The sequence below is a fragment of the Ranitomeya imitator genome, chromosome 1 (assembly GCF_032444005.1).
Source record: "Ranitomeya imitator isolate aRanImi1 chromosome 1, aRanImi1.pri, whole genome shotgun sequence".
NCBI classification, from domain to species: domain Eukaryota; kingdom Metazoa; phylum Chordata; class Amphibia; order Anura; family Dendrobatidae; genus Ranitomeya; species Ranitomeya imitator.
Genome location: NC_091282.1, coordinates 1189774459 through 1189797072, shown reverse-complemented (window position 1 = coordinate 1189797072; position 22614 = coordinate 1189774459). Strand labels below are relative to the sequence as shown.

Sequence of the window (22614 nt, the reverse complement as noted above, 5' to 3'; positions counted from 1 at the left end):
ACACATATAGCAGTATATACACACATATAGCAGTATATACACACATATAGCAGTATATACACACATAGCAGTATATACACACATATAGCAGTATATACACACATATAGCAGTATATACACACATATATAGCAGTATATACACACATATAGCATTTTCTTTACTGACTGTGCATTTTCCCAACTAAAGCTGCAGGCACCGACCCACATCCCTCAGCAGCCTGCCTCCTGGCGCCAGATGTGGGCACACCCGTGACCGTGGGCCGTGTAGCTGGCATGTGCCTCATTAGTAGCAGCCCCCGGGGCAGTGGACGTGTCCTCTGTATCTACTGACATCAAACACAGGGCCGGACAGTGGGGAGAGAGTGACAATGGCCGCATCCAGTGTAGGTGACGGCAGAGCTGTGATTCCCCGGCCCACAGGTACCTGACCCCCCACCATCCTCCCCGCCCCCAACACCTACCTGCTCCACTGCCCGGACTATGGACACTGGTGGCCCCTGTGTGACCGGCCAGAAATGTTCCCCTACCTCAGCACTGACTGCATCTGATCACTGGGGGGCCGCCATACACCAGCCTCATGGAGTCAGCCAGGGCCTGCCTCACACTACATACAAGCCCCCTGTAACAGCACTGCATGTGGGGGAGGGCCACAGGGGGGACATTAAATATATATATACTGCATAGATAGAAATATATATATCTCACTCACAAATCTTATATATATCTTCCTTAATATATATGCATACATATAATTCATATATAATAATAATCTTTATTATATATATATATATATATATATAATTCATATATCTTATATATATATCATTCATATATATTATATATATATAAATATATATGTACATATATAACATTCTTTTATCTTATATATATACAAATATATATGTATATATATCATTAATATATCTTATATATGTTTATATAAACACACAAATACATATAAAATATTTATTAATAGATGTATTTATATTTAAATATAGATATATATAGATTTATATAGATATACAGTATTTATGAATATATTTATATATATATATATATGTTTATTACAATACATAATGTGTACTACTGTTATTTTAGAAAGAGTATTTTTATTATTTTATTACTATTATATTGTTATTATTATTATTTATTTATTTCATTTTTATTATTTTCGTTTTACATTTGGTTTTTTATGTTTCATGATTGAAAGCTCCAGAAAGTTATATTTGGGCTTAAGGGTATTTTGCGGTGATTATTTTGTAAAAAATAAATAAATAAAAGTTCTATCCAGCCAAAGCTTCATGTTATTACCCGGTGAAAACGCCTCCACCGATCATGCGATGATCGAAAAAAAATTTCCGCATTTGTCCTTGATTGTAATTTTATTTTACGATCATGTAAAAATTATAGTTTGTGGATGAAAAAAGTAAGAGAGACAAGAGATCAAAATAATGAGAAAACGTACGAATAGAATGACAAGGGTTCGCCTTTCGAAAGTCAAATCGAATTTTGCAATTGATCAAAGCTGATTTTTCGATCTTAGGGATGAGGAAATTGTTCGTGGTTGGCAGCTGACGCCCTCAGATATTCTGGAAGGATAGAACCAATTCTCTTCCTCCTCCTCATCTGTTTTGACTCTTCTAGAATATTCAATTATTGCGATTACTAAGCACATTATGTTAGAGATCAGATCATATTTAGGGCAGATGAGACAGATTTCAACCAGATATTGGTCTGATTGTACAGAAATTGGTCAGATATCTGTACATTTAAAAATTCCCATACACCCCTTGGTACTTAGAGTACTAATTCATTCTTTTTTTTTTTGTCTCTATAAAACCAAGACATGAAACCATCATATATAATGTGTAATAAAATGTATTATAAAGCCTACAATTCCCCTCCGAATTGTAAAGTGCTGTGGAATAAGTTGGCGCTATAGGAATAACATTATTACAGGTACTTCTGTTAGCAGAAGAAAAAAAATACACAGCAGATCTGACTACTGGATCAAAATATTACAATAAAGATTGTTGGGATAAAAAAAAAACTATTAATTAATCTTATAAATGGATGAGGGAAATATTCATCTTTTTTTAATGAGAAATAAGAATGATAAGTAATATAAATGAATGCATAAAAAAAGCAAAAATGTCAGAAAATGATCCTTTGACCAACTCTGTTTTTTTTTTTTTAAGGGAAACTTTTAGGCATCAGCCTGTAATAAAAATACACAAAACCTATTCCAAAGACTGTAACAAAGTTCACACAGTGTGTATATATATATATATATATATATATATATATATATATATTAACATTTACATTTTTGTGTACATTATCTATTAGAATATATGTGTTTAATACATCAATCTGTTATTTAAAATTGTATTTATAATACATAATATATAAAGTAATTTATAATATATAATATATATATATATAATATGTAATATAATAAAGTAATATATAATATATAAAGTAAATCCTTTTTGAGACAACAACCCAAAATTATCTTTCAGTGACATTGTGTTCTCTCAAAGAATAGAAATCTGCTTTAAAAAAAATATCTAGTCCTGGAAATTGGGGTGGTCGTCTCAAAGAAGTGGTTTATTGTACTGGATAATTTATATAATCATATATTATATTTTATTTATGTATCTATTATTTGTATATCTGTTACTGAAGTCTTTGTATGCATTTGCGTTACATATTGTCTGTATAATGCATCAATTACTAGGGGAATATATATATATATATATATATATATATATATATATATATATATCACATTTCTGTATGTAGGCCTCTACATGGTTTAGGGATTCTTGCCTTTCCGGGTTATCTATCTATTTTTTTCTGCTATTTTGCTCTCTGATATTGTCAGCCTCATCTTGTACTCTATCTGTTTCTATTGGTCTCCGTTCTTTCCTCCCCATAGCAGTACCCTATTTATCTGTCGTTCTTGCCTTTGCATTATCCTTGTATTTATTTTCCTTTTATGTGATTATTGCATTTAGTTTCTTCACATTTCTTCATGATAGCGTCTAATTTACCGCCTTTACCTAGTATGGGGATAATTCTTTGGATTACTTTATCCATACCCCCTTTTGTTGCATGAACATTTTTATCCCGGCTTTTATATGTTTTTTTTTAATGTGTGGTATCTTTCAGTGTATTTTCTTTTACAATAAACTTTATACATGACCTTTGCAATATCTGGTGTTCAGTTTTTCAAGTTCTGTGCAATTTTTCTCTTCTTGGTTCAAGGTAAATATTCTTTGCACAGTATTAGTAGCCCCCTAGTTACACTTTTGCTGGGCCCCTTGTTTTATTTATGTATTTTACTCATTTATATAGTGCCATTAATTCCACAGCGCTTTACATACATCATTGTCCTTTCTCGTGGTTCACTGCTTACAAGCACATATATTACTTTATCTGTTTACGTCAACAAATTATGTTTTGCAGTTGCTACTTTTGCAGGATATAATTTTTGACTGTTGTCTTTAAAGGGGAGATCTCATTGACCTGACATTTCTATATATAAAAAATACTCGTAGTCCGAGCCTTTAGATATGCCATTATCTGTTGTTCTCCCTGAATAAATAAATAAATATATATACATGTATATATAATGACAGCATTCCATTAGCAGGCAATAAGTGTGGACTGTATTAGCCCATGTGGCAATGTTTTGGTCCTAATGTGCCATTATTCTGCTATTCTCCCTGGATATATATATATTATCATTATTATTATTTGTTTATGTAGCACCATTAATTCCATGGTGCTGTACATGAGAAAGGGGTTACCTACAGTTATAGATATCATTTACAGCAAACAAATAGATATATATAGATATCTATAGATATAGATATATATCTCTGTCTGACTATACAGGTCCTTCTCAAAAAATTAGCATATAGTGTTAAATTTCATTATTTACCATAATGTAATGATTACAATTAAACTTTCATATATTATAGATTCATTATCCACCAACTGAAATTTGTCAGGTCTTTTATTGTTTTAATACTGATGATTTTGGCATACAACTCCTGATAACCCAAAAAACCTGTCTCAATAAATTAGCATATTTCACCCATCCAATCAAATAAAAGTGTTTTTTAATAACAAACAAAAAAACAACAAATAATAATGTTCAGTTATGCACTCAATACTTGGTCGGGAATCCTTTGGCAGAAATGACTGCTTCAATGCGGCGTGGCATGGAGGCAATCAGCCTGTGACACTGCTGAGATGTTATGGAGGCCCAGGATGCTTCAATAGCGGCCTTAAGCTCATCCAGAGTGTTGGGTCTTGCGTCTCTCAACTTTCTCTTCACAATATCCCACAGATTCTCTATGGGGTTCAGGTCAGGAGAGTTGGCAGGCCAATTGAGCACAGTAATACCATGGTCAGTAAACCATTTACCAGTGGTTTTGGCACTGTGAGCAGGTGCCAGGTCGTGCTGAAAAATGAAATCTTCATCTCCATAAAGCATTTCAGCCGATGGAAGCATGTAGTGCTCCAAAATCTCCTGATCGCTAGCTGCATTGACCCTGCCCTTGATGAAACACAGTGGACCAACACCAGCAGCTGACATGGCACCCCACACCATCACTGACTGTGGGTACTTGACACTGGACTTCAGGCATTTTGGCATTTCCTTCTCCCCAGTCTTCCTCCAGACTCTGGCACCTTGATTTCCGAATGACATGCAAAATTTGCTTTCATCAGAAAAAAGTACTTGGGACCACTTAGCAACAGTCCAGTGCTGCTTCTCTGTAGCCCAGGTCAGGCGCCTCTGCCGCTGTTTATGGTTCAAAAGTGGCTTTACCTGGGGAATGCGGCACCTGTAGCCCATTTCCTGCACACGCCTGTGCACGGTGGCTCTGGATGTTTCCACACCAGACTCAGTCCACTGCTTCCTCAGGTTCCCCAAGGTCTGGAATCAGTCCTTCTCCACAATCTTCCTCAGGGTCCGGTCTCCTCTTCTCGTTGTACAGCGTTTTCTGCCACATTGTTTCCTTCCAACAGACTTACCATTGAGGTGCCTTGATACAGCACTCTGGGAACAGCCTATTTGTTGAGAAATTTCTTTCTGGGTCTTACCCTCTTGCTTGAGGGTGTCAATGATGGCCTTCTTGACATCTGTCAGGTCGCTAGTCTTACCCATGATGGGGGTTTTGAGTAATGAACCAGGCAGGGAGTTTATAAAAGCCTCAGGTATCTTTTGCATGTGTTTAGAGTTAATTAGTTGATTCAGAAGATTAGGGTAATAGGTCGTTTAGAGAACCTTTTCTTGATATGCTAATTTATTGAGACAGGTTTTTTGGGTTATCAGGAGTTGTATGCCAAAATCATCAGTATTAAAACAATAAAAAGACCTGACAAATTTCAGTTGGTGGATAATGAATCTATAATATATGAAAGTTTAATTGTAATCATTACATTATGGTAAATAATGAAATTTAACACTATATGCTAATTTTTTGAGAAGGACCTGTATATACATACAGTAGATAATAGATAATAGATAAATAGATAATAGATCGATAATAGATAGATAATAGACAATAGGTAGATAGATAATAGATAGATGATTGATAGATAATAGATAGATAATAGATCGATAGATAGATAATAGATAGATAGATAGTAGATAGGTAATAGATAATAGATAGATAATAGATAGATAATAGATAGATAGATATAATAGATAGATGATAGATAATAGAAAGATAGATAGATAGATAGATAATAGATAGATAGATAATAGATAGATAGATAATAGATAGATAATAGATAGATAGATATAATAGATAGATGATATATAATAGATAGATAGATAGATAGATAGATAATAGATAGATAGATAGATAGATAGATAGATATAATAGATAGATAGATAATAGATAGATAGATAATAGATAGATAATAGATAGATACATAGTAGATAGGTAATAGATGATAGATAATAGATAGATAGATAGATAGATAGATAGATATGACTCTATTGACAAGGACAAAGGTAAAGTCCAATGGTCAATTTGCTCCCACATTTCCAAGAGGGATAACAGAGGAACGTCACAATGCAAAATTGTAAAAAATAAAATTGTTTCAGAATGATCACCTCATGGGAATTTCTAGTGTTTACTGACCAAAAATCAAAAGAGATGAGCTGGAGTATAAGTTAGTATACATGGAATGTGTAGGAGCGTGTTCACACCGACCACTAAACAGACAAACCCTAAGGTAGAAGAAAATGAACGTCTCCCCTGCTATAAGTAGGTGAAAGCAATAGTGCATGTAAGTAACATAGGTGACTCACTAAACACTGTTTCTGATGAAAAAAAAGCATAAAATTGTAGATTGTGAGCCCTCGCGGGCAGGGTCCTCTCTCCTCCTGTACCAGTTGTGACTTGTATTGTTTAAGATTATTGTACTTGTTTTTATTGTGAATACCCCTCCTCACATGTAAAGCGCCATGGAATAAATGGCACCATAACAATAAATAATAATAATAAAATCCATCCCACGGTGACCAGGTTTGTCCTTAGGTTCTGGCGCTCTCGGCCTCCCGCTCTTTGAGCTGGGCATTACTTTTCTATGGCTTCCCTTTGCTGGGTGTCCATAGTGAGGCCCGGCTCCTTCTCAGCTCTTATTCACATTGAGGTCATTTTTGACTCCTGGTAAGGTTTATAATACTACAGGTTAGGACCATTCCGATTTGGTCACCTTGGCGCGGTTGGATGGCTTTTACCCTTTTTTTTTCAATCTAAACAGTGTTTCCTAGGTACCCTACCTTATTTATAGGTATTATTACTATTTACTTACTTGCAGCAGGGTCTATGCTCATTTTGTTTCTATCTTAGGTTTTTTCCATTTACTCTCAATTAAATGTGATGTTTTCTCAATAATGCCTTTTTTTAATTAATCTGATGAATACTGGATCCATTGCTTATTCCATTCACAATGATCCCTCCCTGTGGCAAGGTGGAGGGGGGATTGTGAAGGAGTCATCCTCAGCTTTTGCCTCTCAGGGCTATGACTGTGCACACCATGTTTTAGGTCTTCATTCAGAGCCAAGTACAATATTGTAGAAATTGTATGAGATTTGCTACTGCTTTTCCTTCATATTTGGCATTTCATATTCATGTGTGTTTGTTATCCTAGAGACTTCATATTTTGCTTCTGATAAGTGTCGAGGACGTTTTATTATAGTTTGTTTTTCGGGTTAAGCAGCAGAATGGTGATGGAGTGTATGGCTTGTTTTCATTCTCAGAGATAAGGGCTCCACCTAGTGGTCATTTGAAAATATGCAAGTAGTAAATAAAAGTTTATTTTTTTTGCATTCTTTTACTTTTTGATGGGCAGAATAACTTTGCACCCTGACCTATAATATCCAGTAAACTTAACCTTTCAATGTATGGAAAAAAAAAAGAACATTACTGCTTATAATGGGTTATAATGGATTCACAAAACAAACCATAACTATAGTATGATTTATGAAAAAAAACAAAGAAGTAAAAAAAAAAAGTCAAGGCTCCAAAGAATAGTAATTGCTCTAACATAAAAAAACTAATTCCTTTTATAGTATTTTTTTTTTTTAAACAGTTCAGGGGAATAAATGAGTTCAAAGGGCATTCTGGTTATAACAAGACACATACATGACCTGCTATATCCAAATGAGGACAAAATTCCCACATTCATGTGATCCGTGTTTACCTCAGAAGTCAGAAAGTCACAGATCTAGTGGTTATATCACCTATCTGTGTTAATAGGCAAGAGCTTGTTGTAACCGTAATACCCTTTTATAACCAATAGGGGGCTCACGGCATAATGATGTATTCTTGAACATTATGGAATCTGTATACATTTCTGTGCAGTGAGCTCCCTCTAATGGCTGCTGTGTGTTATGTCTTACCTGATGATGTCGATCTCCTCGACGACCCTGAGTCCACTCTAAATGATCAAGACCGACTGACGGTGCCGCAGGATAGCTGGACTGAAGCAGTGATGCTGGGACAGTAATAACAGATGTATCAGAGCTGGAAGAGCGATTATTGGAGTAGCAGAGTTGTTATAGCGAAGCTGGAACAATGGCGACTTAATAGTAGGGCTTTAGCACCAATTGCTGATGTACATAGCTGAGCTTACAGTGTATAGAGGCAGGAACACCAACTACCTGAATACTCAGGCAGCGGCCCACTGCCTGAGCCAGATTGAAATGATTTGGGCAAACGAAACCTCAGAAGCACGTCACGACGCCATGGCAAGTACTAATGAGGACCTATTAAGACTCAATAAAAATATAATGACTCTAGACACATTATTTTAACTCTTTAACTATTCTACATGAAATTTTGACATCATAGACTGTACTTCTATCATTTTAAATGGGAGGTTATAAAGTTGAAAAAATTAAACTAGCTGGAGGAAGTTATCTAAAATACGCAAAAAAAAAAAACCTCTTAAATGACATTAGTACATCCCCAATCACTCTGGTGCTGATGCTGAGGGGTCCACACTGGTCTCTGTTATTGTACTACAGTAATGGCTGTAGTACCAGATCATCAATACAGGAAAGCCAAAAGACCTGCCAAGAAAAAAGCAAATCATCCCCAAAGTGGTGGAGGCTCTGAGAGCTCATTTCTTACAACTGGATTGATTTCTTTATCCATAACTCCAGTTTTATTTAGTATTTTTAAACCCCCTCAAGACCACCGTGATAGGAATACAAAGTAAACATTTTACTTATATTTTTCTCTTCAATATAGTAGAGAAACGCCTGAGAAAAATTATTTCAGCAGTGATCCTGTGGTGTTCCACGACTTGGCAATCATACGTTGTATTGTATCTTTGTTGTTGCATTGCAATGCAACAAGTTTAACCTGTTCGAAGTTTGTCCTCCTTCTCTCCCTGTCTGTCTCCCTAGCTCTTCCCCATTCTGTGTATGTCAGCCATATTATGAAGCTCAAGCCTTGAATCTCTGGTTCAGTATTATTTTTTTCACCTACTGTAATAGTGCAATTCAGCATGAAAATATTTACTTCTTTTCGAATCTTCATAAGTTCCTCTGAAGTTGAGTCAAGCTATCTGATAAAATCTCTCTGTGCGAGTACTGGTACATAGAATGCAAAACAGGAGAAGAGAACGCACAACCAACAATGAGGAAGGGGGTGATACATTATGTATCAAGCGAATACTAACCAAGAGGGGATACCAAAGCGATGAGCACACACCTAAAATTAATACATTTTATTGCATGTATTTATACTCACAAACCAATATAAAACCATTAAAAGCAAAAAGACCAACAATGAAGATATTTTTTTATTTAGTGTCTTTGTCTTGGGTTTTGTTTGTTTAGTGGCCAGTGTTAACATGCGCCTACACGCTGCATGCACATCAACTTATATTCCAGTTCATATCTTTATTTTAGTTTTTTTTACACTTTGAGCTGGACATTAAATTCATGTAGTTCCCCTACGCTGGGTGTCCATTAGCCTGGTCTCAGTACTTCTCTTCCCTTATTCACATTTTTCGTCACTTGACAAGTGGTAAAGTTTTAAAATTAGAGGTTAGGACCATCCTGAATAGGATCACCTTGACGTGGTTGGACGGCTTTTAATTTTTTTTTTTTTTTTTAATTATGTTAACAAAGTACCCTATATTATTTTCAGGCACTATTGGTATTTATTTACTGGAGGGTGTTTGCGTGTTCTGTTTTTGTCTTGGGTTTTCTCTTAATGAATTTGGCACATCTTGGCCCTGAATCAAGACTTGTATATATACCCCCAGAGTATATGACAAAGACAGGATGAGCGTTCCCTCTAAGCTGTATAGTCTGGAACTGTTAGGGTTACAAATACTAAAACTAACAGACAGGTACAATGAGTATTAGGCTTATTAACCTCATGTTGCTTTAACGCCTTTATTTATAGAGTGCACAACTTAGAGGGGGGCTCTGGACAGGATTAATGGCACCGTTCCCTAATACTTGGTTGTTCAGTCTTTGGCAATAGTGACAACCTTCAGACATTTTTGGAGTCATATTTATGCTTCTTACGCTTGTGTCTTGGAGGTTTCTACCACTTTTCCAAAGCAATTCTTTCAAGCTCTTGTATGTTTGCAGTTTTTTTTCCCAGTGGCTGATTTCAGCTCTCTCCGAAGATTTGCAATTGAATTAAGCCAGGACTCATAGCGGCCTAAAGAGTCAATGTTTTGCTTCTTAATGCACGCTTGGATGTGTGATTTGGATCCTGCTAGAGGTTCTATTTAGTTTTAATCAAACTTAGTCTCCTTACCCTTATGAGCACATTTCACTCTCGAATGCTCAGAAAATCTTCTGATTTTATTGTTACTGAAACACATTCATGTCCTCCGATTGGATCTTCCACCATGTTTCATTTTGTGGAATTAGATCTCAGAATATTTTCCCAGAATGATTGTGGTTTGTCTATGTAACTTTTGGCAAAGTTCAGTATGCTCTATTTAAAGCCTTTCTTTAAGCAGTGTGGTCCTCCTTGACCTTTGACTGTAGAGCTCTATTTTGCTTAGTGTGCGGCACAAGGCACAAGTGGAACCTATCACTCAAAATTACTTCATCTCAGCCTAAAGTTCCTTGGATGATGTGCATGATTTCTTTGTCACCTTTCATGCCAACCTTTGCAGACCTCTCTCACCATTTTTTCTCTTTCTACCCTGTCCGAGAAGGTTCATATCATAACTCATCCATGAGTAGCACATTTCTTGATGACATCTTGAACTGTTGGAACTGGGATGCCTGGGTCTTCGGTGATAGTCTTATACACTTAAAACTGCTTGTACTTGGTGATAAAAACATTTCTCATCTGCTCAGAATGCTTTTCTGGTTTTCCATTATGAAAAATGAACATGTAATCAGACTGGTCTTTGTAATCTTCAAAGCCACCATTCATAGGTTAAAGCCAAGTAAGCAAAGCTACATTTTAGACTAAAAATACTAATGAACAAAAATTCATCCACAGGTAAGTCTGCTCATTCATTTCTAAACAGCTAACTATAAAAGTGTGTAACTTAACAAAGAAAACTCCCCGTTTCATGCTGTTAGCAATGGCACCACATGGAAGGAAATGTCACAAGACCTGATAATGAAAATCACTTCTTTACACAAGAAAGGTGAAAGTAGCTTACTTATCAGTCAGAATACTGGAGCAAAACTGATACAAAAATTTAACCAAGATGGAACTGCCACCATCTCACAAGCCGTTCAGGTGACCACGGTAGTGATCACTTAAACATAAGCGTTTTCAGATGAGAAGGATTGAAGAAAATCAACATGAAAGTTCTTTGCAGTTAGCTAAAGAAGTAGAGAGCCAAACTGGGATAAATATTTCCCATGATACATACACTGCAGAGGAATGTCATGCAGGGGGGTTGTGATGAAAAATGTGAAGATACTGGGACTCTGTACTCTGAAGTGAAGAGACCAAGATAATTGCTTTTGGAACTGATGGCTTGAAAATTGTATTGTGTCACAAAGGTGATGAGTACAAGGAAAAATGCATGGGGCCTAAAGTGAGACATGGTGGTGGCTCTAAATTTAAAGAGAAGATGATACCATCACTCTGCCCTTGTTAGACGTGCACTTTTTGAAAGATGTAAATGATGCAAAACACACATCTGTTGTATTTCTGAAAAAAAAAGGGTGAAAGGGATTCACTGGCCATTTGTCTCCTAGTGTAACACCAACCGAACACCTATGAGGAATCCTGAAGAAACAAGTTGTCACCACTCTCCATCCAGCATTAAGGCTCTAAAATAGGTCGTTGGAAAGAGATAGATGTTGCAATATGTCGCCAACGTGTTCATTCCATGCCTAAGAGACTTGGCACTGTCCTTTAAAATCATGGATGTCATATAAGATACAAGATGTATTAGGTTTCGATTTGGGGTGTGTTCATTTGTGCATTAACTAATTTGAGCAAACCTGAAGATTTTGTAATGAAAGTTATTTATGGGTAAATAAAATGTTCTATGAAGTTCAGTTTTGGCAAAAATATTGGAAATTGTTCTTGCGTTCAGTGAGATACTAATTAAAATTTTACTTTTCAAAAGGGGGTGTACTCATTTATGCTGCGCAAATCCAGTGGAACCAGTGATCCTAACACCCATCTCCGTTTATACGAGGCGACGATCTTTAGTTCTCCGTCAAGCCATAATGAGGTAAGGTAAGATGTGATGTATGATTATATATTTTATGTATTCGCCTTTTATTGAAGTTGTGGTTTCTGCATCGTATGTATCGGTCCAAACACGAGGCGCCAGAGATCATCATCTTCGGCAAGAAATTGAAAGGCTGCAACGCTTGTTAAACTATAAACATTGCGATTGAGCAGCTCGTTCGGGTTTATGTGCTTTGTCTTTAGGTTTCAGTACTGATCATTTTAATGTATATTTATGGCTGTACCCTATGAGCGGAGGAGAAAGTCATTAGTGCATGTGAACCTCTCCCCGTACATTGTGAAGCTTTATCCTTGGCTTTCATTGATTTGTTTCCAGTATGGAGGCGCAGTAATTTGAAGTATGCTTTAATCAATCCATTTTAATAGACTACCCGGTACGCTTAGTAAATCAGGTTTGGCAATCTCATGGTATACTAACTAAAACCACATGCTGCCAGTATAGTTCACTTGTAATATTAATTTGTGAACTATAGGGAGCTTTCCAGATATTATGCTATTCTTTACGAAGAATGGCTGTAATCCATTATATTCAGCCCTAAACCGTGTGGTATATGAGGTTACTCTTATATTAACCCCTTGTCAGTGGGTCCAGCAACAAGTAAAATATTTAATTTTTTATAAAATTATAATTCTAATCCTCGAAGGGCATCACTTCTAGAATATATATATATTTTTAGGCATTTAAGTACCATATTTTTCAGACTATAAGATGTCCTTTTTTCCAAAAATTTTTTTGGGGAAAATGGGGGTGCGTCTTATAGTTGGAATATACTTACACGCAGTGTGGCGGCAGCAGGAGTCAAGCGATTCTGCGGCTGTCTGACGCTGCAGGGCGATGATCACACTCCCTTCCTAGGCTGGTGCAGCAGGTTCGGCGAAGCTCTGTGGTGCGGGGGCATTTTGTGAAAGCCCTAAGAATTCAGCTTCTGGAATCTTCCTATGTGCCTCTGCAGTCGAGTTCAAGCTTTCAGACGATATTTCTATGTGTGAGTACCGCTACATACTAAGGCAGCCTGAAAATGGTGTCTCATGCGCCCTACACTCGCACCCTAGTTATGAAGTCAGAATAGTAAAAAAGACTTCTGCCAGATTCTGTAAAGATTGATAGCATGTCTACTCCCTGTAAGAAGTCAACAGTGTGCGTATAAAGCATAACAGCACAGTCTCCCTCAATATAGGCCCTGCTGCCATCCAACGGCTCACATCACTATACAGAACCATTCCGCCTATATAGGGCTTATCCATCCACGTCACTCATCAGGTTGGTCACTGAGATTATATTCTTCTGCTATATCTAAAACTTGGTTTTTACCCTACATATGTCAGCTGCTATAGTTATCTATAATTATTGATTATATGGCTTGCATATATTTCCTGGAATGGGCTCTATGTAAAGCAGTTAATACAAGAGAAGATAGTATTCTGCTACAGATGGATCTGGATAAGTTGGAAACTTGGGCTGAAAGGTGGCAGATGAGGTTTAACAATGATAAATGTAAGGTTATACACATGGGAAGAAGGAATCAATGTCACCATTACACACTGAATGGGAAACCACTGGGTAAATCTGACAGGGAGAAGGACTTGGGGATCCTAGTTAATGATAAACTTACCTGGAGCAGCCAGTGCCAGGCAGCAGCTGCCAAGGCAAACAGGATCATGGGGTGCATTAAAAGAGGTCTGGATACACATGATGAGAGCATTATACTGCCTCTGTACAAATCCCTAGTTAGACCGCACATGGAGTACTGTGTCCAGTTTTGGGCACCGGTGCTCATGAAGGATATAATGGAACTAGAGAGAGTACAAAGGAGGGCAACAAAATTAATAAAGGGGATGGGAGAACTACAATACCCAGATAGATTAGCGAAATTAGGATTATTTAGTCTAGAAAAAAGACGACTGAGGGGCGATCTATTAACCATGTATAAGTATATAAGGGGACAATACAAATATCTCGCTGAGGATCTGTTTATACCAAGGAAGGTGACGGGCACAAGGGGGCATTCTTTGCGTCTGGAGGAGAGAAGGTTTTTCCACCAACATAGAAGAGGATTCTTTACTGTTAGGGCAGTGAGAATCTGGAATTGCTTGCCTGAGGAGGTGGTGATGGCGAACTCAGTCGAGGGGTTCAAGAGAGGCCTGGATGTCTTCCTGGAGCAGAACAATATTGTATCATACAATTATTAGGTTCTGTAGAAGGACGTAGATCTGGGGATTTATTATGATGGAATATAGGCTGAACTGGATGGACAAATGTCTTTTTTCGGCCTTACTAACTATGTTACTATGTTACTATGTTATACATACTTGGCACTTTATACCCCTTGCAATATATTATTATCTAATTAATTTGATTATTCAGATGCACAAGCGCTTTATACTGCCCCTAGAATTGTTTTACTAGTTATCTGCATTTGTCAGCCTTCTTTGTCCTTCTTTCTCTCCATTGCATGCTCTTTTTTATCCCCTGTATGGACATGGCACTTTGGTGTCGTTTTTCTCCCCCGTTGTAAATAACTATGTTTTGCCTTTTACTAGTTATGGTTTTATGAATTATGTTAATAAAGATTTTTGATGTTTTTGACACGCTCCTGCGTTCAATTCCTTCTTGGGTTAATATTAACGTTATGGATGAGAGCTAAAAATAGTGTTTTTCTGTTTTCTGATTACTAATAAACTCTGTCACCGTTTGAGCCCATTGTTATCTAAGGCTATGTTCACACGTTCCTGATTTCCCTGCTGTTTTTTCTGCACTAAAAACCGCAGCTCTTGGCAGAAAACGCAGGTGCGTTTTTTGGTGCGTTTTTTGGTGCGTTTTTTATGCAGTTTTTAGTGCGGTTTTTTATGCAGTTTTCTCTGCAGATTGTCTGTGTTTGCTAGGAAGTTTTTTTGCTAGGAAGTAAGGGTTAAAATGGCTGAAAATACCCTACCCCTAACCCTACCCCTAACCCTACCCCTAACCCTACCCCTAACCCTAACCTTACCCCTAACCCTACCCCTAACCCTACCCCTAACCCTACCCCTAACCCTACCCCTAACCCTACCCCTAACCCTACCCCTAACCTTACCCCTACCCCTAACCCTACCCCTAACCTTACCCCTAACCCTACCCCTAACCCTACCCCTAACCTTACCCCTAACCCTAACCTTACCCCTAACCCTACCCCTAACCCTAACCCTAACCCTAGTTCTAACTGTAGTGGGGGGGAAAAATAAATTCTTTATTTTATTATTGTTACTACCTATGGGGGTGATAAAGGGGGGGGGTCATTTACTTTTTTTTTATTTTGATCACTGTGAGGTTATCACAGTGATCAAAATATGCCTGGAACGAATGTGCCGGCCGGCAGATTCGGTGGGCGCACTGCGCATGCGCCCGCCATTTTGGAAGATGGCGGCGCCCAGGGAGAAGACGGACGGACGGACACTGGGAGGCCCGGTAAGTATAAGGGGGGGAGATGAGGGCACGGGGGGGGGGCGTCGGAGCACGGGAGCGGCATCGGAGCATGGGGGGGTGGGATCGGAGCACGGGGGACAGCCACACTCCGCCCACGCACTTCCTGCTGCAGCGGTTTCTGCACCACAAACCGCAGAAAACCCGCAGATATTTTTTTCGTCTGCGGGTTTTACTGCGGGTTTGACCTCACAATGGAGGTCTATGGGTGCAGAACCGCTGCAGTTCCGCACAAAGAAGTGACATGGTACTTCTTTTTTACCGCAGCAATTCAGCGCGGCTTTTTAAGTGAATTTCCGCAATGTGGGCACAGCGTTTCCTGTTTTCCATAGGGTAATATTGTACTGTAACCTGCATGGAAAACAGCTGCGGACCCGCAGTGGCAAAATCGCGGCGGTTCCGCAGTAAAAAACGCATTGTGTGAACATGGCCTAAGTGTGATCCGATGATAGAATTGCAGCAGAAGTGCGGAGAAGACGTTAAACTTAATTTCTAGATCTTCTCCATTGTCTCTGTGAGCGTACATTGGACTGCACTTGGATGTTTCACATCACCCATAGACTTGCATGGGTATATTCGAGATCCGAGTATTGGAACCACTTGCCGCATGCTGCGATTGTTTTCTCATACAACATGAGAAAATATTCACAGGTCTGCGCTGCCCATAGTATAACATTGGGCAGATTGCTTCCTATAAAACATCGGATAGTGCTCAGAATGAAAGTATCTTTCTCAATAAGGCTACGTTCAGATTTGCGTTGTGCGCCGCTGCGTCGGCGACGCAACACACAACGCAAATAAAAACGCACCAAAACGCACGCAAAAACGCTGCGTTTTGCGACGCATGCGTCCTTTTTTGCCGAAATTTGGACGCAAGAAAAATGCAACTTGTTGCATTTTCTGCGCCCAACGCTTGCGGTAAAAAAAATGCATGCGTCGCACAACGCAGCACAACACATGTCCATGCGCCCCCCATGTTAAATATAGGGGCGCATGACGCATGCGTTGCCGCAGCGTTTCCCGACGCAGCGTCAGGAAACGCTAATGTGAACGTTGCCTAACTTGTTCCTCACTGGGCCTAACCTCAATAACAGCCTTATAAGAATACTGATTGGCTTCAGACAAGAACCTGTTGCAGTAATGGCCGCCATCCCGCGAATGTTTCATTGCTTTATTGTGAGGGAAGACCGTAGAAACTACCTCAGGTTCCAATGGCACAAGGACAATTTCATCCACAACGAGATCATAGATTATCAGATGAAAACACATTTCTTTGGCAACAGACCTTCACCTGCTATGGCAATCTCTGGACCGAGACGGACAGCCCATGAAGGTGACACTACTGATCTGATGCTCGTCTGTTTGCGGAAAAGAACTTCTACATAGATGATGGACTTAAGTCTTTGCCCACAAGTGAAGAGGCAATTGATCTGCTCTCCAGAACACAGGAAATACTATCGGCAGCAAACTTCAAACTTCACAAGATCATCTCCATCAGCCAGGTGGTAATGAAATCATTTACATCTGAGGACCATGCAACAAACTTTATTAATACATTTGCAAAAATGTCTACATTTTTGTTTTTTTCCAGTCAAGATGGGGTGCAAAGCGTACATTAATGAGAAAAAAAATGAACTTTTTTGAATTTACCAATTGGCTGCAATGAAACAAAGAGTGAAAAATTTAAAGGGGTCTGAATACTTTCCGTACTCACTGTACATATTATGGCAAGTCCTCCTATGGTTCTGCTGGAGTGAGGGCTATTCTCTTCAGATCGATTGATAGTGGACACAAGCATGACACAACATTCGGAGTGTCGTCTGTTATATATTGTATCAGTTCATTACAGTAACACTCTGGTATATAATTGCTTATATAGCGCCATTAATTCTACAGGGCTTTACAGACATTATCATTCGTGTCCCCATTGGGGCTCACAATCTACATTCCCTCTCAGTATGTCTTTGGAGTGTGGGAGGAAACCAGATGCAAACATACAAACTCCTAGAAGATGCTGAACACAGAACCTCAGCTCTGCAAAGCAACAGTGCTAACCACTGAGCCACTGTGCTGCCCTACACATACACAGCTTGCTGACAATTTTATTCGATGGCATGAATTAGAGTATCAGAGCAATTTGCTGGATCTAATGAAGGTGTGGCACCCCAGGAGTCCGGTTGCCAAAGTGGCATTGCCTCCCTCTCAGGAGGTGATGCCATGCCTGGAAGCAAGGAGGGATCCCCTTAGCAGGTAATACAATCAGCATGCGACACCTTTCCTACTCCAGACCAGAAGGAGGAACACTAACAACTGATTTCAGGGGAGATTCCCTATAAATTCTGGCCTGGAGGCAGAGTTAGTCAGTTTCAGTCAGAGTCTCAGACAGTGAAGGAGGAAGAGGTAATTGAGGAGAACCTGAGGGATTGGAGCTATGACTGAGCTCACCCCAGGACTAAGCGCCAAAGACCAGACAATGGAGTCCATGGTTGTGTGGGAACTGCAGGCCCAGCAACTAAATCCAGAGGTTGCAAGTCTCCTGGCCCCAGCCGACACCCTGAGGCACAGCAGCACAGTAGAGCCCAGAGTCACCACGAGGGAGTGACAGCTGGAACAGACTCAAGCTGCCTGCCATGCGAGGAATGTTCTATTTCATGGACAGACAGCAATAGGGACTTGTGGAGAGCTTAAGGCATCAAGAACCTAGGAAACAGCACAGAGGGAAGCATCCTGAAATGCTTCCAGGCTGCCCGGACCTCTATGATCACCTGTCACCAGTGCCCTGGACTACACCTGCAATTGAAGGTAAAGAAACTACAGTCCTTGTGTCCTCCAATAATTTCCTGCACCCTCATTCCTGCACCCCAACGTCCACCATCCCTCATAAACTGTTCTGGTAGCCCTGGGGCCCCGCTCCACCTGTGGGGAGCCAAACCATCACAGTTGCAACACCACCGGCCCCAGCGGTCCCCTTAAGCAGCGTCGGCCATCTATAGCTGAACACAACAGGTGGCGTCACGTGAAATCCCCTACAAACATTTCCTCATCACTTATTGCGCACACATGGCCACAGACCGGGTCACTGCTGTCGTGACCACCCCTTTAAGAATTGTCCGACACTGTTCCGAGTACCCCACGGTCCTAGCGGGTGTCGCAAAGGTCAGCAAGTGACTTCCAAATGCTTCAATCATGCTGGGCCCAATTTACTTGACATACTTCTTGTGCTTAGCTGTACCCACCAAGGAAACAGTCAGTTGTACTCAATGCTGTTTCTACGAAGTGCAGACACGAGGAGGATGTTCTGTTCAAGCCTACAGGGGAGCTGAAGGATCCATGGAGGACTGCTGAAAGTGGTGAGAGGCCATCAGACAGGTAGACACCAAGAATCACACTGCTGGGAATTAAAACCTAGAAAGTAAAAGGAGTTTCAAGAGGAGCAGAGTAAGGCCACAATCATACATTCAGTGTTTGGTCAGTATTTTACATCAGTATGTGTAAGCCAAAACTAGGAGTGGGTGATAAATACAGAAGTGGTGACGTGTTTCTATTTTACTTTTCCTATGACTATTGTCCTGATTTTTGTTTACAAATACTGATGTAAAATACTGACCAAATACTGAACATGTGAACGAGGCTACGAACCTAACTCCCAACTTTTGAAGACCAGAGAGAGAAACTATGCGTCACGCACAGTGTGCACCATAGCAAATTTTGGCCACACCCTAGCCACACCCCAGTCCATGCCCATTTACCATCTCTTTCCACCCTGGAAGGAGGAGATGTCAGAGGGGCAGTGACAGTGAAGGAAATTCAGCAGATGCCCAAGACTGCAGGGTGTAGACCCAAATTCGGGTATTCAGGACTGTTTGGACAAGAGATGAGCAGATCAATTCATGGAACTCCAGCCCAGGGTCCAGGTCAGCGATACCTGTAGACTAGTGATGAGCGCATATACTCGTTACTAGTGTTGAGCGATACCGTCCGATATTTGAAAGTATCGGTATCGGATGGTATCGACCGATATCCGAAAAATATCGGATATCGCCGATACCGATATCCGATACAAATACAAGTCAATGGGACACAAATATCGGAAGGTATCCGTAATGGTTCCCAGGGTCTGAAGGAGAGGAAACTCTCCTTCAAGCCCTGGGATCCATATTAATGTGTAAAATAAAGAATAAAAATAAAAAATATTGATATACTTACCCTCGGACGGGCCCTGGTTGTCACCGCTGCAATCGCCATGCTTTTCTTCCTAAGAATGAGCGCTTTAATGACCTTCGATGACGTCGCGGCTTGTGATTGGTCGCTGAGCGGTCATGTGACCGCTCATGTGACCAATCACAAGCCGCGACGTCATCGAAGGTCCTTAACGCGCTCATTCCTAAGAACTTAAGTACTTTCGATGACGTCGCGGCTTGTGATTGGTCACGTGAGCGGTCACATGACCGCTCAGTGACCAATCACAAGCCGCGACGTCATCGAAGGTACTTAACAAGCTCATTCATATGAAGGAAAACATGGCGATTGCAGCAGTTGCCTTGTTGCTAGGGAATCTGTTATGTTAACCAATTCAGTAACACAATGGACATAGCGGTCAGAACACATACAGTGATCTGACAAACACCCAAAATTAAAGAACGAGCTCTGAGACGTGGGAACTCTGCAGACCGCAATCCCTGATCCTATCAAACCACACTAAGGGTAGCCGTGGAGCGCTCCTGACCAGAACCTAGGCGCCTCGTCACAGCCTGAGAAACTAGCTATTCCTGAAGATATAAAAATAAGCCTACCTTGCCTCAGAGATATTCCCCAAAGGAAAAGGCAGCCCCCCACATATAATGACTGTGAGTAAGATGAAAACACAAACATAGAGATGAAACAGATTTAGCAAAGTGAGGCCCGACTAGCTGAATAGAACGAGGATAGGGAAGATAACTTTGCGGTCAGCACAAAAACCTATAAATAACCATGCAGAGGGGACAAAAAGACCCTCCGCACCGACTAACGGTACGGAGGTCGTCCCTCTGCGTCTCAGAGCTTCCAGCAGGCGAGAAAAAAACAATAAAGCAAGCTGGACTGAAAAATAGCAACAAAATAACAAGCAAAACTTAGCTTTGCAGAGCAGCAGGCCACAGGAATGATCCAGGGAAAAAACCAGTCCAACACTGGAACATTGACAGGAAGCATGGATCAAAGCATCAGGTGGAGTTAAGTAGAGAAGAAGCTAACAAGCTCACCAGATCACCTGAGGGAGGAAACTCAGAAGCTGCAGTACCACTTTCCTCCACAAACGGAAGATCCCAGAGAGAATCAGCCGAAGTACCACTTGTGACCACAGGAGTGAACTCTGCCACAGAATTCACAACAGGAATCCCCACATGTACTTATGTCGGCTAATAGCTGTAAATCATTCAGCTGCGGCAATAAAAACTAAATCTCTGAGCACTAAAAAATACTCTGAGGTCACCCGAGTGTGCTCAGGAAATCTCGAGTAACGAGTATATGCGCTCATCACTACTGGAGATTTTACAGGAGGCTTTCGAATCTCTCAACTTTCTGTGCCTCCTGCGTGTCTTTTGATTAACGTAAAGTGGCTGCAGACTTGAACCCCAAACACGGACAACAACGTACAGTGGGAGAAATACTGTAAGTATTTGATCCCTTGCTGATTTTGCAAGTTTGCCAACTGACAAAGACATGAACAGTCTATAATTTTAAGGGTAGATTCATTTTAATATTCAGCGATAGACTATCAAAAATAAAATCCAGAAGATTGTATATATATGTATATATACAGTTAGGTCCATATATATTTGGACAGAGACAACATTTTTCTAATTTTGGGTACAGACATTACCACAATGAATTTTAAACAAAACAATTCAGATGCAGTTGAAGTTCAGACTTTCAGCTTTCATTTGAGGGTATCCACATTAAAATTGGATGAAGGGTTTAGGATTTTCAGCTCCTTAACATGTGCCACCCTGTTTTTAAAGGGACCAAAAGTAATTGGACAGATTCAATAATTGTAAATAAAATGTTCACTTCTAGTACTTGGTTGAAAACCCTTTGTTGGCAATGACTGCCTGAAGTCTTGAACTCATGGACATCACCAGACGCCGTGTTTCGTCCTTTTTGATGCTCTGCCAGGCCTTCACTGAGGTGGTTTTCAGTTGCTGTTTGTTTGTGGGCCTTTCTGTATGAAGTTTAGTCTTTAACAAGTGAAATGCATGCTCAATTGGGTTGAGATCAGGTGACTGACTTGGCCATTCAAGAATATTCCACTTCTTTGCTTTAATAAACTCGTGGGTTGCTTTGGCTTTATGTTTTGGGTCATTGTCCATCTGTAGTATGAAACGACGACCAATCAGTTTTGCTGCATTTGGCTGGATCTGAGCACACAGTATGGCTCTGAATACCTCAGAATTCATTTGGCTGCTTCTGTCTTGTGTCACATCATCAATAAACACTAGTGACCCAGTGCCACTGGCAGCCATGCATGTCTAAGCCATCACACTGCCTCTGCCGTGTTTTACAGATGATGTGGTATGCTTTGGATCATGAGCTGTACCACGCCTTCGCCATACTTTTCTCTTTCCATCATTCTGGTAGAGGTTGATCTTGGTTTCATCTGTCCAAAGAATGTGCTTCCAGAACTGTGCTGGCTTTTTTAGATGTTTTTTAGCAAAGTCCAGTCTAGCCTTTTTATTCTTGATGCTTATGAGTGGCTTGCACCGTGCAGTGAACCCTCTGTATTTACTTTCATGCAATCTTCTCAGGGATTCAAGCTTGAGGAGGCTAATTTGCATATTCCAGGTGCCTTCTGGGAAAGCGAAGTCTCCCTAAGCTAGAAGATCGTTGGGTACAGCCGGGACCAGCTGCTTGGAAAGCATCACCAAACCAGGGATTCAAGCTTGA

General features: G+C 40.0%; 1 long non-coding RNA gene across 1 annotated transcript in view; it reads left to right on the top strand.

Annotated features, from left to right (window-relative positions):
• Positions 1 to 339: 339 nt before the first annotated feature.
• LOC138658357 (uncharacterized) overlaps positions 340 to 22614 on the top strand; it is a 45645-nt gene continuing 23370 nt past the window's right edge. Inside the window, exons 1-2 of the long non-coding RNA XR_011317466.1 lie at positions 340 to 420; positions 12109 to 12216. This is a non-coding gene — a long non-coding RNA (uncharacterized lncRNA). The remainder of the gene's footprint in view (positions 421 to 12108; positions 12217 to 22614) is intronic.